At 42.7% G+C, this 15,384-nt stretch overlaps 1 protein-coding gene across 1 annotated transcript in view; it reads right to left on the reverse strand.

Moving 5' to 3' along the window:
* RORB (RAR related orphan receptor B) overlaps nt 1-15,384 on the reverse strand; it is a 41,470-nt gene that overhangs the window by 12,723 nt on the left and 13,363 nt on the right. The window lies entirely within an intron of this gene.

Consider the following 15,384-nt stretch of genomic DNA (forward strand, 5'->3'; position numbering starts at 1 on the left):
TTGCAGAACCTTACAAAGCAGAGATCACATTCAAAAAGAAGTCAATCAAAAAGATACTGCAACTGCATTAACCAGGCCCAAGAACGGGAAATAAAAAGGACCAAGGATGTCATCATTATTCATCTATATCCTCTGAGTCAGTCTGAGCACAAAGGATGGACCTGGTACTTTGGAACCCAAAATATGACTGTTTCTTTAGTCATATGGTAAGTGAATTTAATAACATAGTTTAAAAATGAATTTACGTGTATATGTTCACTGCAATCACTGTGATAGGAGTGTCCTTCAAATAAGAGATGTCTACCTTACTGGTATAGTTAATAGGCTGAAAATACTGAAAGTCAGTGGTGAGGTACTGAAAAAAAAAAGAAAAAAAAGAAAAAAAAAAACAAAACCAAACCACAAAAGAACTCCAAGATGAAACCCACCCAGCACAATCTCCACAGGATTCACTTAACAGGTCACTGCTATCTTTAGGCTTCCTGATGGAAGAACTGACTCAGGGGTAAAGAGAACTAAAAGTGTATGTTTAAAAAGTGCAGAGATCCATCCACATTCTTTCACAGAAGGACAGCTGAAAATCTCATCCCAAGATGGTAAGTTTCCTTATTTCTTAGTAAAAAAACACCTACCAGATAACTGGATATGTTAGAATAAAGAGATGAATAAGTTTAAACAGTTGTTTGTTTCTTTTTTTTAAGGCAAATCAACAGAGGTTTACTAAAGAAACATAATTCAAGAAACTCTGTTCCATAGCACCAAATTTTACTACCTATCCCCATGTGCTTACTTAAGTGCAATTTTAATAGAATCATCTTTCTGGAATTATCCTGAATCATGCCAAATATGACTGCAGAAATTAAGCTGTGGAATTGTGGAATTTGCCATCTATATTGCTTGAAGGATTTAACCAGATGAAACGGAAGTATGGGCAGAAGAAAAAGCTTGTGTCTAAAACACCTGTAAAAGTAGTATAATTTTATCTTGCATTACAGTTGCCTATTCTGAATAGCAAAGGATCTAGCTCTTTCCCCAAAGGGCTATTCTTTCTCATGCTTCCTAATCCAGTTGTCTTCCAGTTGTCCTAATCCTCACCATTCATTGCACAAGCCTCAATTAACCACGTTCTTCACACAGATAAAATAAATAAACCCTGGCATTATTGCATAGCTAGATTTTGAATCTGGTAAGATGGCCTGAGGGCTACAAAACTAAATACAATACACTTCTGCTTCACTGACTTAAAAATGTATTTGATTAGCAGGCCTGCGAAGATTCCCACCCAGGCTCATTTTTTTCTTTTCTTACCACTTATATATTTACCTTAGGAACCTACGGTTGAGTGGAACTTCAAGAACTCTTCAGTATTTTGTGGGATGGCATCTTGTTTTACCCTTATCCAGCCCTAAGGGTAGCTATTTTCCTACACAGATATGTATGCAGCCAGCAATGTATACTCGTGGCCAAGGTGGCCAAAGGGATCCTGGCCTGCATCAGGAGAAGTGTCGCCAGCAAGATGATCCTGAGCCCCTCTCCTCAGCTCTGGTGAGGCCGCACGTGGAGTACTGGGTGCAGGTCTGGGATCTCTAGCACACGAGGGATGAGGAGCTTCTAGAGCAGGTCCAGCGTAAAATGACAATGATGATTAAGGGACTGGAGCATTTGTCTTGCGAGGAAAGACTAAGTGAGCTAGGACTGTTTAGCCCGGAGAAGATTGAGAGGGGATCTGATCAACATGTACAAATACCTGAGAGGAGGGTGTAAAGAGGATGGAGCCAAACTCTTTTCAGGTATAAATTAAAATATTGAAAGTACTCCTTATGGGGAAGAACTTCTTTTGTGTGAGGGTGACAGAGCCCTGGAAGAGACTTCCCAAAGAAGTTTCAGAGTTTTCTTCTCTGGAGATGTTCAAAACCCATCCGGATGCAACCCTGTGTCACATGCTCTTGGTGTCCCTGCTTGAGCTGGGAGGGGTTGGGCAGGATGATCTCCAGAGGTCCCTTCCAAGCTCAACAATTCTGTGATTCTGTGATACATATGGTTATGTTAAGCTGAGAATAAAACTCACATGAGTTCACAATCTTAAAGCAAGAGCAGCAAGTAGGAGCACTGAGCGTGGCTGTCCAAGAAGGAACCAGGTGCCGTACAGATCTTAAATTCTTGTGCTGTGGGCAAGGCAAGGTGGAGCATGTTGTGGAAAGGGTGTACTTGCTCTGAGGGGTGAGTGCCTGGCTACCTTCTTAGCTGGCAGATTAGAAGGCATATATGTGGCAGGGAGCAAAATGTAAAACAAGCAAAAACTTGTTTTGGCTTCTCCGAGGGGCCAGCAACATGAGATTTGCAAAGAGGCAGAGCAAAGAAGGTAACTTTTGAAAGATTGCAAAGTCTACACCCCTGAATGGAATCAATTTGCACCTCTGCCTACAAAGAACTTAATGACCGTCACTGGGAATAAAATACTGACATCTAGTATCAACCTGATGAGCAGCACAAGTACTGCATGTACCCAAAGCACAATGAATTTCTGGGAGACTGGGATGACCTGATTGCTCTGAAGTGCTGCTAGCAACTGGGTTCAATAGATGAGGTCTTTCAGCAGAATCACAAAGAATAAGGAGAGAAGACAAGCGGCTTCGTGCAGCAGGAGAACTATTTTCTTGATGTAGTGGCCGCGGCCTTGACCCCATGGAGGGAGCCTGCTGGAGTGCTGCTCCGCAACCCTGTCCCTCCTGTCCTCCAGGCCAAGACCCTGCTACTCTTGGCCTGGATACTCCATGTACTGGGCCTTGACTTCAGTTTGTTTAGCTGTGTGCTACCGTGAGCCAACACCTATAATCAGGAATCACATTAGGAAGGGCTGCAAGCACCATGAAAGGCAACACTGTTTTTTTAGCATTATTGTGAGAGAGATGTTTGTCCAGTCGTAATGTTGTCAAACTCCATCTTGCATAAACTGCAGGAAATTTGCAATTTTCCTGTATGAAAAAGCAACTAAAAGTGATGATGCTGTCCACTCAGATATGAGAATCAAAGTTTGCTAAGTTTACAAGGAGTATCTGCTGTAAGAGTGAAAAATAGTAAGTCTAACTCAAACAAGATTTTGAGACTGCATAATGGCATGCTATCAGCATTATACCTCCAGCTGTAAAGCGTATGTCTTTTAAAGCATTTCTGCCACAGTATGTAAACAGAGGTATTGTCTAGGGGCTTCATTCATCTTCTTTTGTCTATATTTTGTGTTTCTTACATTAGGCTGATCTCCTATCATGCGTTATGGTCACTTGATACTACATAATACCAAGCTGATGGCCGTTGTATATCCTTGGAGACTTATTCTGTCAGGGAAACATGGCCTACAGAAACTGGTGATTTTCAAGAGACTAAATTCCAGCATGCATTGTACATGAAAGCACTTCCATTAGACGGTTTGGATCTTAATCTAAAGTGTTCATAATATTGGTGCTCTGGAACTGTTTATACAAAACAGGCACATATTATAAAAAAGTATTTGGTTCCAGAGAAGTCAACTTGTAAACAACAAAATCAGTCAACCGAACAACAATTGTAACCAATATGGGTCTGGAAACATCAAAAATAGTCAGACAGTATATATATTATATATATTAGATATTATATATAATATATAACATATTATATATTATAAATCAAACTTGGACAGAAAAGCAGTTCTCCTAAAAACTGACAATGGCATTGAGCTAGAGCAAAAGTCATCATCCCTCTGCTCCAAGTCCCCATATGAACTTGTCAGTAGGCTGATGAATGCGACTCACAAGAGAAAACATGTATCTGAAGTCTGTTAGATACTTTCAGATAATTGCTGATTAATGAGAAAGATATGAAACTCCACTAGATAGCTAAATGGAAAAGCAGAGGATTTGGAAGTGCTCCAGAAAAGTAGCTAAAGAGGCAGAGAATAAAGCCAGCCACGAGGGAGCAAGCCTGCTCATAGCTGCACCAGTGCTGACAGAATTTCCAGAGCAAAAATGCTGTTTTCAGAAACCTGAGTGGTCAAACTGACCTCAGAGCTACACTGTGGATGGAAATGCTCTCCATTCTGTAATAGAAGTTCAGATGCTAAAAGAAGCCCAAAGGAGGGACAGACAATAGCACTTTTCAAAGAACAAGCCCCTACTGTGCAAGAGACATTAAATCTTTTGTTACTTTGATTCCTGTCAAGTGATGAGATCTCAGAAACAACAGCCTGTATTTTAGCAGCCCTGTAGCATGCTGTACCGCCATTACAAGTCTCTCCTGCCAAACCTTAATCCTGAACGCTTTTCCAGAAATAATGGTAGGAAAAATTGAAAGAAAATCACAGAAAATGAGACTTTAATCAGAAAGAAAAAGGCAATTAAAAAAAAAAAAAAGACTGGGAAGCAATAACTTGGATAGTACCGGTATCTAGTATGTAGGAGAAATTAATGGCACTATCAGACAGATATAGAAATGATAGTGGACAATAAGCTAAGACCTTGCAATTCAACAGTGTAATAAAGGATCAAATACATAGTAGGATATGTCAAGAATTGTAGGGTGCATTAGCAGGGAAGGTAGGGGTTAAATAGCTAATGTAGAATAAGCTGAGTCTTAGAGCACAAGGACCCATGATAACTGGCAGAGTCCGGATGTCTTGCTCATGGCAGGGGCAGAACCCTTGATAGATGGCAGGGTCAGGATGCCCTGCTCATGGCAAGGTCTGGACCCTTGATAGGTGGCGGGGTTAGGGTGCCCTGCCCTCAATCAGGATGATAGGGGGGCTGCTTATCCAGATGTTTTAATTCAGCAAAATAGATAACATTAACAAGAATGCAAAACAGGAAAACGGGAGGGGGAACACTCTTGGGTAAGAACGGTATAAAAGAGGGACGCTCGAAGTGGTCGGGGTCCGTGGTGTGACCCCTGCGTGGGAAAGCCCGGACCCCAGCTAGCTGGTAATACTTATTATCTTTCTTCTATTAATAAAAGACAATATATCTATGGTGGTTGTCTCTCTCTCCCTGTCAATTCGGATACCGGACCTAACATTTGGGGGCTCGTCCGGGATCCGAATGCAGGGGAGGAGAAAGAGATAGAGAAAGATAATAAGTCAAGGGAGGCCTCAGGGGGTGAGAGTGAGCCGACAGAAATCCAGGTGGACGCACCGAAGGATAGTCGGCTGGAGTCTGAGGGAGACGTCCCTCAGACTCCCACGAGAAGGAAGGGTGGTTGGTTAGGTTGTTTGGGAACACCGTATCTCCTTAACGAAAGGAGACCGGTGTGGGAAGGGAGAATTCTGTTAATAATCGCCCTTACTGGTTTACTGGCAGTTGTATTAACTTTGGTTTTAAGCGACGAGCTTGATACAATGGGACAAGGGAAATCCACCCCTTTGTCATTTATGTTAAATCATTTTGGATATGTTAAACGTCGGGCACATAATTTGTCTGTAGAAGTGTATAAAAACTGATGGGAGGCATTTTGTAAAAGTGAGTGGCCAAGTTTTGATGTAGGCTGGCCGAGAGAGGGAAGTTTTGATTTAGAATTAATAAGGAGAGTAAAAGAGGTAATAATGAGACCTGGGTCAGAAGGACACCCAGATCAATTTCCATATATAATCACATGGGAGGATTTGGTTCTGTATCCACCCCCATGGCTGAAACCTCTTTTGGGGGAGGGTAGGAAAGACGGAAAAGTTGATATTTACGTAGTGAGAAAGGAAGGGAAAAAAGCAGTACTACCAGATTCGACCTTATATCCAGAAATATTAGACGAAGAAAGCAGGCATAACCCCCTCCCTTACGTACCTCTGCCCGAGGCACAAAGGGAGGCGAGTAGTAGTGATCAAAGAAGGGAGAGAAGGGAAGATAGGGGTCCCGCATATAGGACACGATCTCATCAAAGAGAAGATGAAGAAGGAATATCAAGTACCACCCATGCCTTCCCAGTTAGAACGATTGGAACAACTGGGCCACAGGGACAGCGTACGTATCAATACTGGCCATTCTCTTCTAGCGATTTGTATAATTGGAAAAGTCAAAACCCCTCCTTTTCCGAGAAACCGGGGGCGTTAATTGATTTATTAGAATCCATCTTGTTTACGCACAACCCTACCTGGGATGACTGTCAGCAGCTTTTAAAAGTGCTGTTTACGACCGAAGAGCGTGAAAGGATCCTGACCGAGGCGCGAAAGTTGGTGCCGGGAGAGGACGGGAGACCCACCGGGCAGCAGAACCTTATCGATGAAGGATTCCCATTGGTAAGACCACCGTGGGATTTTGAACAACCTGAAGGTAGGGAGCGTCTCCGAACATACCGGCAAACGCTGATGGCTGGGTTGCGGGCGGCGGCGCGTAAACCTACTAACTTAGCAAAAGTAAATGCTGTTAGGCAGGAAGCCGAGGAAAGCCCTGCCGCTTTCTTAGAGAGAATATTAGAGGCGTTTAGACAATTCACTCCTTTAGATCCTATGAAGGAGGAGAATCGGGCAGCTGTCATCTTGGCATTTGTAAATCAAGCTGCCCCGGATATAAGAAGGAAATTACAAAAGATTGAGAGGTTGGGGGAGCAAACCTTACAGGATCTTTTAAAGGTAGCAGAGAAAGTGTACAACAACAGGGAGACTCCAGACGAAAAACAGGAGAGAATAAGAAGGGAAGATCGGAAACACCAAAGGGAAATGTCTAGGAGATTTTTTGAAGCAGGAGAAAAATCAGAGAGGCAAAGAAGGGGACCGCCACCCCCCAGAGGAACAGGGGTACGGTTAGGAAAGGATCAATGTGCAATTTGCAAAAAGAAAGGACACTGGAAAAATGAGTGTCCAGAAAGAGGAGAAAGGAGGCCACCTAGAGTACTGGTGGCAAAAGAAGATAGTGACTGAAGGGGCCGGGACTCGGAACCCTTCCCCGAGTCTTGGGTAGAATTAGAAATGGAAGGGAAACGTGTAAAATTTCTGGTAGACACAGGGGCTGAATACTCAGTAATAAATAAAGCAGCGGGAAACTATCGACAAGGAAAGCTCGAGTACGGGGGGTAAATGGGAGTAAGGTATATCGGTGGACATCAGAAAGGAAGGTAGATGTAGCTAATAGACAAATCACGCATTCATTCTTGTATATACCGGAGAGTCCGGTACCCTTAATGGGCCGGGATCTCCTAACTAAATTGGGGGTAAGGATATATTTCGAGGACGATGGGGTAAAGATCAATGACCGGGAAGGACAACCGATACAGGTCCTGACTGTTAGATTAGAGGACGAATATAGACTGTATGAAGAGAGGAAGGAAGAAATTGGACCAGAAACTCAAAAATGGATGAGGGAACTCCCAGAAGTATGGGCAGAGAATTCAGGGGTAGGAGAGGTTAAAGGGAAAACTCCTCTGGTCGTGGAATTAAAACCAGGAGCTCACCCGATTAGGGTTAAACAGTACCCAATGACCCCTGAAGCTCGACAAGGGATAGCGAAGCACATTAAAAGGTTACTGGAAGCTGGCATTCTGCGTAAATGCAACTCTCCTTGGAATACTCCTCTGCTGCCAGTAAAGAAGCCCGGAGGAGATTTCAGGCCAGTTCAAGATCTGAGAGAAGTTAATAAAAGAGTGGAGGATGTGCATCCTACAGTCCCGAATCCATACACTCTGTTAAGTACGATGCCACCAGATATGGGATGGTATACAGTTTTAGACTTAAAGGATGCCTTCTTTACCATCCCCCTGACAAAACAGAGCCAGGAAATGTTTGCTTTTGAATGGGAAGATCCCGAGAGTGGATATAAGGGTCAGTTAACTTGGACCCGATTACCACAAGGGTTCAAAAATTCACCAACTTTGTTTAATGAAATACTGCAGGAAGATTTGAGTGAATTCAGGAGACAGAATCCTAGTGTGAAATTGCTTCAGTATGTGGATGATCTGCTGCTAGCAGCAAGAACGAAAGAGGAGTGCGAGGAAGGTACGAGGAAGTTGTTGCAAGAATTGAATAAACTAGGATACCGAGTAAGTGCTAAGAAAGCTCAGCTATGTAGTCCTGAAGTAACATATCTGGGATATAAGATACGAGATGGTAGGAGATGGCTAACTGATGCCATGAAAGAGACTGTTCTTCGGATTCAGGAGCCCAGATCTCCAAGGGAGGTTCGAGAATTCTTGGGGACAGTAGGATACTGCCGTTTGTGGATACCTGGATTTGCAGAGAAAGCGAAACCTCTGTATGAGGCGAGTCGAGAGAAACCGGACTGGCAGTGGACAGAAGCTATGGGAAAATCTTTTGAGGAACTGAGATTAGCCCTGCTAGAGGCCCCTGCACTTGCACTCCCGGACCCAGCCAAGGATTTCCATTTATATGTGAGCGAAAGAGCGGGAATTGCTAAGGGAGTGCTAACTCAAAAACAAGGACCTTGGAAAAGGGTAGTGGCGTACTTATCAAAGAAATTAGACCCAGTCGCCGCAGGGTGGCCCTCGTGCCTTAAAATCATTGCAGCCGTGGCAATGATGGTTAAGGACGCAGACAAACTCACGTTTGGGCAAAAACTGTATGTAACAGCTCCCCATTACGTAGAGGCATTACTCAAACAACCGCCTGAAAGATGGATAACAAATGCTAGGCTGACTCATTACCAAGCCTTACTTTTAAACCCAGAAAGGATTATGTATACGTCCCCAACGACTTTAAATCCAGCCACTCTCCTACCTAACCCAGAATATGAAACACCTGTGCATAATTGTCAGGAGGTGTTAGCTGAAACTGCGACGGTGCGGGAAGATTTAAAGGATGAGCCGCTGCAAGGGGGAAAAGTGTGGTTTACAGATGGAAGTAGCTTGGTCGAGCAAGGAAAAAGAAGGGCGGGAGCTGCAGTGGTAAATCAGAAGGGAGAAATAGTTTGGAGCCAGCGTTTACCAGATGGCACTTCGGCTCAGAGAGCGGAACTGATAGCCTTGGCTAAGGCACTAGAAATGGCAGAAGGAGAGCGAGTGACGATTTATACAGATAGTCGCTACGCATATGGGACAGTGCATATACACGGAGCAATATACAGAGAAAGGGGATTTCTTACCTCCGCAGGAAAAGAAATCCGAAACAAAGAAGAGGTTTTGCACTTGCTGTCAGCTTTGCAGAAACCAAAAGCAGTGGCAATTGTGCATACCTTAGGACATCAGAAGAAAACCGATACGATAAGTAGAGGGAATGCAGCTGCAGATAGTGCAGCCCGGCGAGCTGCGTTAGAAGGACAAATACAAAGGGTACTAGCCCTGACTCACAACACTTTAAGAGAAGAAGAGGAAATTGGAGAGGATGAATACACCCCAGAGGAGAGGGAGTGGATTCAAAAGGTCGCAGAAAAGCAAAGTGCAGGAGAAGGACATTACGATACAGGAGGAAGAATGTTAATTCCTAAGCGGTTGGGACAGAAGATGGTGCAACAGTTACACAGTACCACACACTTGGGGGAAAGAAAAATGGGACTGTTAATAGAAAAGTTCGGGTTGAGATTCCAAGATCAGAGGAAAATATTAAGAGGGATAATAGAGGGGTGTCAAGCATGTCAGGAAATGAAACCATCGAGGGTCAGGAAGGTACATGAAGGTATAAGGGAAAGGGGTGGTGAGCCTGGAAAGCATTGGGAAGTAGACTTTACAGAAATAAAACCAGGTAAATACGGATATAGATATCTGTTGGTATTAGTAGACACCTTTTCAGGGTGGGTGGAGGCCTTTCCCACTAAGCGAGAAACAGCCCAGGTGGTAGCAGTCCCATATATGCAAACGGGACATTCTGTGGGATAAATGGGACAGTCGATGGGTTACAAGAACGGTACCCTGCGGGATTACCCTTAGGAGCATATGGGGGGGATCCATCAGGACAGGTACATAATAGGACAGATTTACTATGGAATAATGATACCGCTAAGGCCTTGCCAGATGGAGTGTTTCTAATTTGTGGGGATAGAGCATGGCAGGGAATACCTAAGAATGCCTATGGGGGACCGTGTTATTTAGGGCAACTGGCAATGATAGCCCCGTCTAAAGCTAAGTTGTTAACTATGAAGCAGGAACAAAGAAGGCAAAAGCGTTCCCTTGGTTTAACACCGGAATGTGATGATAATGTACAATTAATATCTGTAACCGCGCGGGTCGCCTTAGCTATCTTTGTGCCAGGAGCTGCAGCAGGAAATGCATTAAGGGAGCTTTCGAAGTTAGCCTGTTGGAGTGAGAAGCAAGCAAATGCGACAACCGAGGTATTGGAACAACTCCTGATTGATCAGAACAGCCTGCAACACGCACTACTACAGGACAGAGCGGCTATAGACTTCTTGCTCCTCGCCCATGGACAGGGATGTGAGGAGTTTGAAGGACTATGTTGTTTTAACCTGTCGGACCATAGCCAATCGATTCAACAACAATTGCGCTGGCTCAAGGAACACACTCAGAAGATAACACGGGAAGAAGGACTGATGGACGGATGGCTAGAGTCGTTGTTTGGAGGGTTACCTGGGTGGATATCAGGACTGATAAAAGAAGGATTACGCGTATTTGTAATTCTGTTATTACTGTTACTGTGTATCTGTATAATGTGGAAATGTGTAATGGGGGTAATGGAAAAAGCTAAAAATCGAGTTAATTCTATGCACATAATGTTCATGCGACAAACTCAGAAAGATCGAGAAAGGATTCTCTGATATTAGCAAAAGAAAAAGGGGGGAATGTAGGGTGCATTAGCAGGGAAGGTAGGGGTTAAATAGCTAATGTAGAATAAGCTGAGTCTTAGAGCACAAGGACCCATGATAACTGGCAGAGTCCGGATGTCTTGCTCATGGCAGGGGCAGAACCCTTGATAGATGGCAGGGTCAGGATGCCCTGCTCATGGCAAGGTCTGGACCCTTGATAGGTGGCGGGGTTAGGGTGCCCTGCCCTCAATCAGGATGATAGGGGGGCTGCTTATCCAGATGTTTTAATTCAGCAAAATAGATAACATTAACAAGAATGCAAAACAGGAAAACGGGAGGGGGAACACTCTTGGGTAAGAACGGTATAAAAGAGGGACGCTCGAAGTGGTCGGGGTCCGTGGTGTGACCCCTGCGTGGGAAAGCCCGGACCCCAGCTAGCTGGTAATACTTATTATCTTTCTTCTATTAATAAAAGACAATATATCTATGGTGGTTGTCTCTCTCTCCCTGTCAATTCGGATACCGGACCTAACAGAATAAGCTGGAAATTGTAAATGGGGAAGCTAAAAGATTATCTGTTAATAAGCTTTTTTTTTCCCAATGTTAAGATCAGCTGCGTGTTTCCTGAAGGAAGGGAAATTTTATGATCAGTGTTACACTGACAGTTGGAAGACTCTATGATAGAGTCTGGAGACCGGATGAGGAGTAGGAGGAAGACGAGTGGGAGCAGGGGAAAGTGGTGCTGGTTTGGTGAGATGCCTGGCTTTCAAATTTAGTCTGGAACCTGCTTAACCTATTGGTTGGAGGAAAAGGGGAATCCAGCTTGAGGCGACCCTGTGCACCCTGGGCTCTAGGTGTTGGGAGCTAGACAACCTGCAACCCCACCTGCAGGAGGGTTGAACTAGATCTCTAGAGGTCCCTTCTAACCTCAACCATTCTGTGATCTGATGAGGCCGGCACATGGTTAAACAAGCAATACCACAATTAGTGGAAGAAGTTCATCAGCCTTGATTCCTGTGGTTCCTTGTGGCTTGGGCAGGCCATCTTGGCTCGCGGAAACACCGACCACCGCCAGATCCCTAAGGATGTTTGTCTCCTTCATCTGCTGAGCAGCCTCTTTTCAGAAAATGAGAAATCAGATCTCTGAGACCTCTGCTTCCCTTCTAATGTGAAGTCAGAAAATAGTTTAAAAACTGCTAGGGAAAGAAGTCCCTGACAGAGAGACTGGGGAGTCCCAATTTTACCAGCAAAACAGGCCAAAAGCATATGCTGCAGGAGCAATAGTGGATGGGTCATATCTCTGTGGCAGAAATCTGGGACTGCATCTCGCAACTTCTAGAACGGCAAGTGACCTTTTCTATTTCCAATTTCAGCTATTCAGTTTTTTTTTTTTTCCTATTGAAATTTCTTATTTTAGGCTTCAGTAGATACCTCACAAAAGGCACTCTCCAACGGTTACTATAGCTCAAGTGTGCATTGCGCTGGTGGTTAGGAGCTGCTTGAGTCCAGAGTATATATGGAAAGATGAACATTGCAACCTAGATAATACAAATCATCCTAGCACAGACCTGCAGGGGTCTATCGTCAGCTGATGAGTCAGTCCTCCACTTTTAATGTTAATACTCAGAGATCTCAAGCTGCCGCATTGAGGGAAGCTCAAGCTTGGGGTCAGGTCCAGAGCTGCTGGCAATGGGCGCAACAACTCCATGAACGAGCACAGCTTTCAGCAGCTGTGAATTTGGCCTGCTAAGTGAAAACTATCCACAGACTTCTGCAGCGGCAGTTTGCTACAAGGTCCTGAGTTCTTTCATTTGTCTCTCTGCTCTCATGAGAGGCTCTAGTTTTTCTCAGTATTCCCATCTTTTGCACTGGGAGCTGAAGAACTTTGAAGTGTGCCTCCTAAAACACTGATAATCATCCTCAATTAAAATGAATAATGAATTTTTAATTTACCACTTACCCTTAGGATCCAGTTGAGTAGCTAAGAGCTAATTTCAGCTTATATCCTAAGTTGAGCTCTCGCAGGGATCCACTTTGAATTAATGCTGCAATAACACTACAGCTTTGGCTGGCTGCTGTAAGCACGCCTATCCATACTAAAAACTACAAAAACTCTACACATTGTAATACCCAAAATAATGCCAGGCTAACAATCCCATTTCCACTCCTCTGAACTCTAATTCAATAGTATTGTGACTGCAAAACAAAGAAGTTTAGCAAAGTGGTTTCCTTACACAGATTATATCAAGAATTTTTTAGGCAGCAGTGTAGGCAGTAACATAGGGAATAAAGCAGAAGTATGGCCTGTGTTTTCTGTCCAACATGAAGAATGGGTCTCCACATTTTTTAAAATGAACTAGCTGAAAAATCTTAAAGCGGCTGGCAAAAAGTGGGAGCATTTGTCCTAAAAATTGGTTGCAAAAAGCACATCTCATTTTTCATTCGTCCTTACATTTTCAATGTAATAATAATAATAATAATAATCCCCTTCAAGAACCGTTACAGATACAGCAGTGAGTTTCAAAATCCCTTTTATTTAATAAATTTGTAACACTATTTGATAGGCAGTCTAGGTAGACAATATGAAACATTCAAATACTGACATGAGTCTAGAAGTGTTTGAGTTTAGCACAGGAATAATCCTCTCTTGGGCTGAAGTTATTGAGTGCTTAGCATCAGGAACAGATTGCACATTCAGGCAGTTCTGAGTGTGAATTTTGTATTTCCCCTCTCTCCCTTCAAATAAATCAGTGTTTCATTTGCCTTTCAACAGGAAAATATACAATTGAATAATGCCCTAATACAAAGGAGCCCAGAGGATGGACCCAGTTCTATGCAGAACGCTGTTAAATCCTAGTGGATCTTTATGAATGCTTAAAGGTCTCCACTTAATAATAGTTTTCCTGGGTCTCAGCCAGTTTAGTAAAAAAGGTATATTTCGTACTAATTAGAAATCATTTAGCTGGCAGCAAAAGCACAAACCAAGGCAATAGCTAGAAATTATGGGATATAGACTCTACAGACACCATATAATTATCACAAATTTGTTGAGATAAACTGCTTTCTAACTTCTTCCAACATAGCTTACACAAAGAGGTTTTTATATTAAAATTCAGCCTGTTCCAAAACAAGACCGTCACTTTGTTTATTATGATTAAACAAACATTGTTTGGACATTGCTCACTATGAGACCAATAAAAAATTAATGGGACAATTAGAATATTTCAGGTTTTAAAACTGAGCTGAAAGATTTGCTCTGTCACAAAATTTAGAAGGTAAGAGTAGTATTAGGCATCCCACATGTGAAACCTTTGAGGTTTCTTATACTGGAGAGGTTAGACATACATCTAGCATTTCTCTTACTGTCACAAGATTACATTTACTCTTTTAATAAAGATTTCATGCAATCTATGAATAAAGATGTTTCTTAAAGCTATGAGAAAATATTCTAAAATACTTCTATTTTCTCACAGTGCAGTGACTAAGTCAGATCAAAGTGGTGCCAGAGTACTGAGTCAGAGAGTGAAACAATTTGGTTATCATTAGCAACCTCAGTGATTTCACTGATCAAGAGAAAAGATATCCATGCAGTCAAAAAGGAATGCAAGACAGTGCTCTGTGCTTTAATATCTGGCTTTAACTATTCCAATTTATATGCTGCTTTCATCCCTGCAAGACTGCTGCACTTACTTTAAAAACTGTTTTCTGATGTTCAGCTTCAGCATTTCTTGTCTAAATTTCAGCCCCGTATGTCTCATTGCAATAATTTTTCCCACTAAATATATGCACTGTTTCCCCTCCCTCTTGTGTGTTTCACTCCAACTTTTTCCTCATATCTTTCCACTCTTGTACTAAAGAATGATTGCTGTTCTTTGAAATAAAGTATCAAAAATGAATGGGCCATCTAAAGAAAGACATCCCTACCCATAGAGCTCTTAACAGCATCACAAACTGCATAATACATGGAATTACATTATTCTCTGCTGTAGAATGGAAAGTAGTGAGATGCATGAGCTGTGCAGTGAGATTTTCCAAACTAAATGGAAAAGCACAGGGTGTGCAAAAGTGAACTAAGGTCCCGGAAAGCCGAAAATGTTGTGTGTATTCAGAGAAGGAACAACGGCAAAATCATGCTTTTGGAGGTTTCCTCGTGTGTCAGTGTTAAAGAAAGGCCAGACACTGTGGTATTGGGTGACAGAGAAAGGCAATACGAACCCCAGATTAAATTCTCGAAAAGCACAAGATGAGTTTGTAAGTTGTTGATATTGATGACCCAGAAACAACATACAAAAGCACTCAGGACGAGGAGCACTGACAGAAAAACAGGGGGTTATTCAGGTTGTTCCCAGGATTGCCACTGCAGGAGCACCTTGGCTCTCACTACACCGCTCACTTCACTTTGATCTGCTTGTGTGATTTATAAGATGACAATATTCATAGCACTGTGCTGTTCTTGAGAAGATTATCATGATATATGGTAATATATGGGATATGTGCTATGGTACTTTACATATTTTGATTGCTACAAATGGTTGCTTTCTATCTGCTTTCTGGCTTCCCAATAGAACGAACATATTCTGTCAAGTTCGGTTATGTAAGGACATAGTCATATATTTTGAGAAAAAGGAGGAATGTTAGATACTTGCTTTAAGGGATTAGAAGTGTACATATTATCATGCGTTAGAAATGTAAGCTATGGATTTTTTTGTTTTTAATACTGGCT

This window comes from Tinamus guttatus, unplaced genomic scaffold, assembly GCF_059628265.1.
Source record: "Tinamus guttatus ecotype Peru unplaced genomic scaffold, ASM5962826v1 Tinamus_guttatus_pri_ptg000672l, whole genome shotgun sequence".
NCBI lineage: Eukaryota > Metazoa > Chordata > Aves > Tinamiformes > Tinamidae > Tinamus > Tinamus guttatus.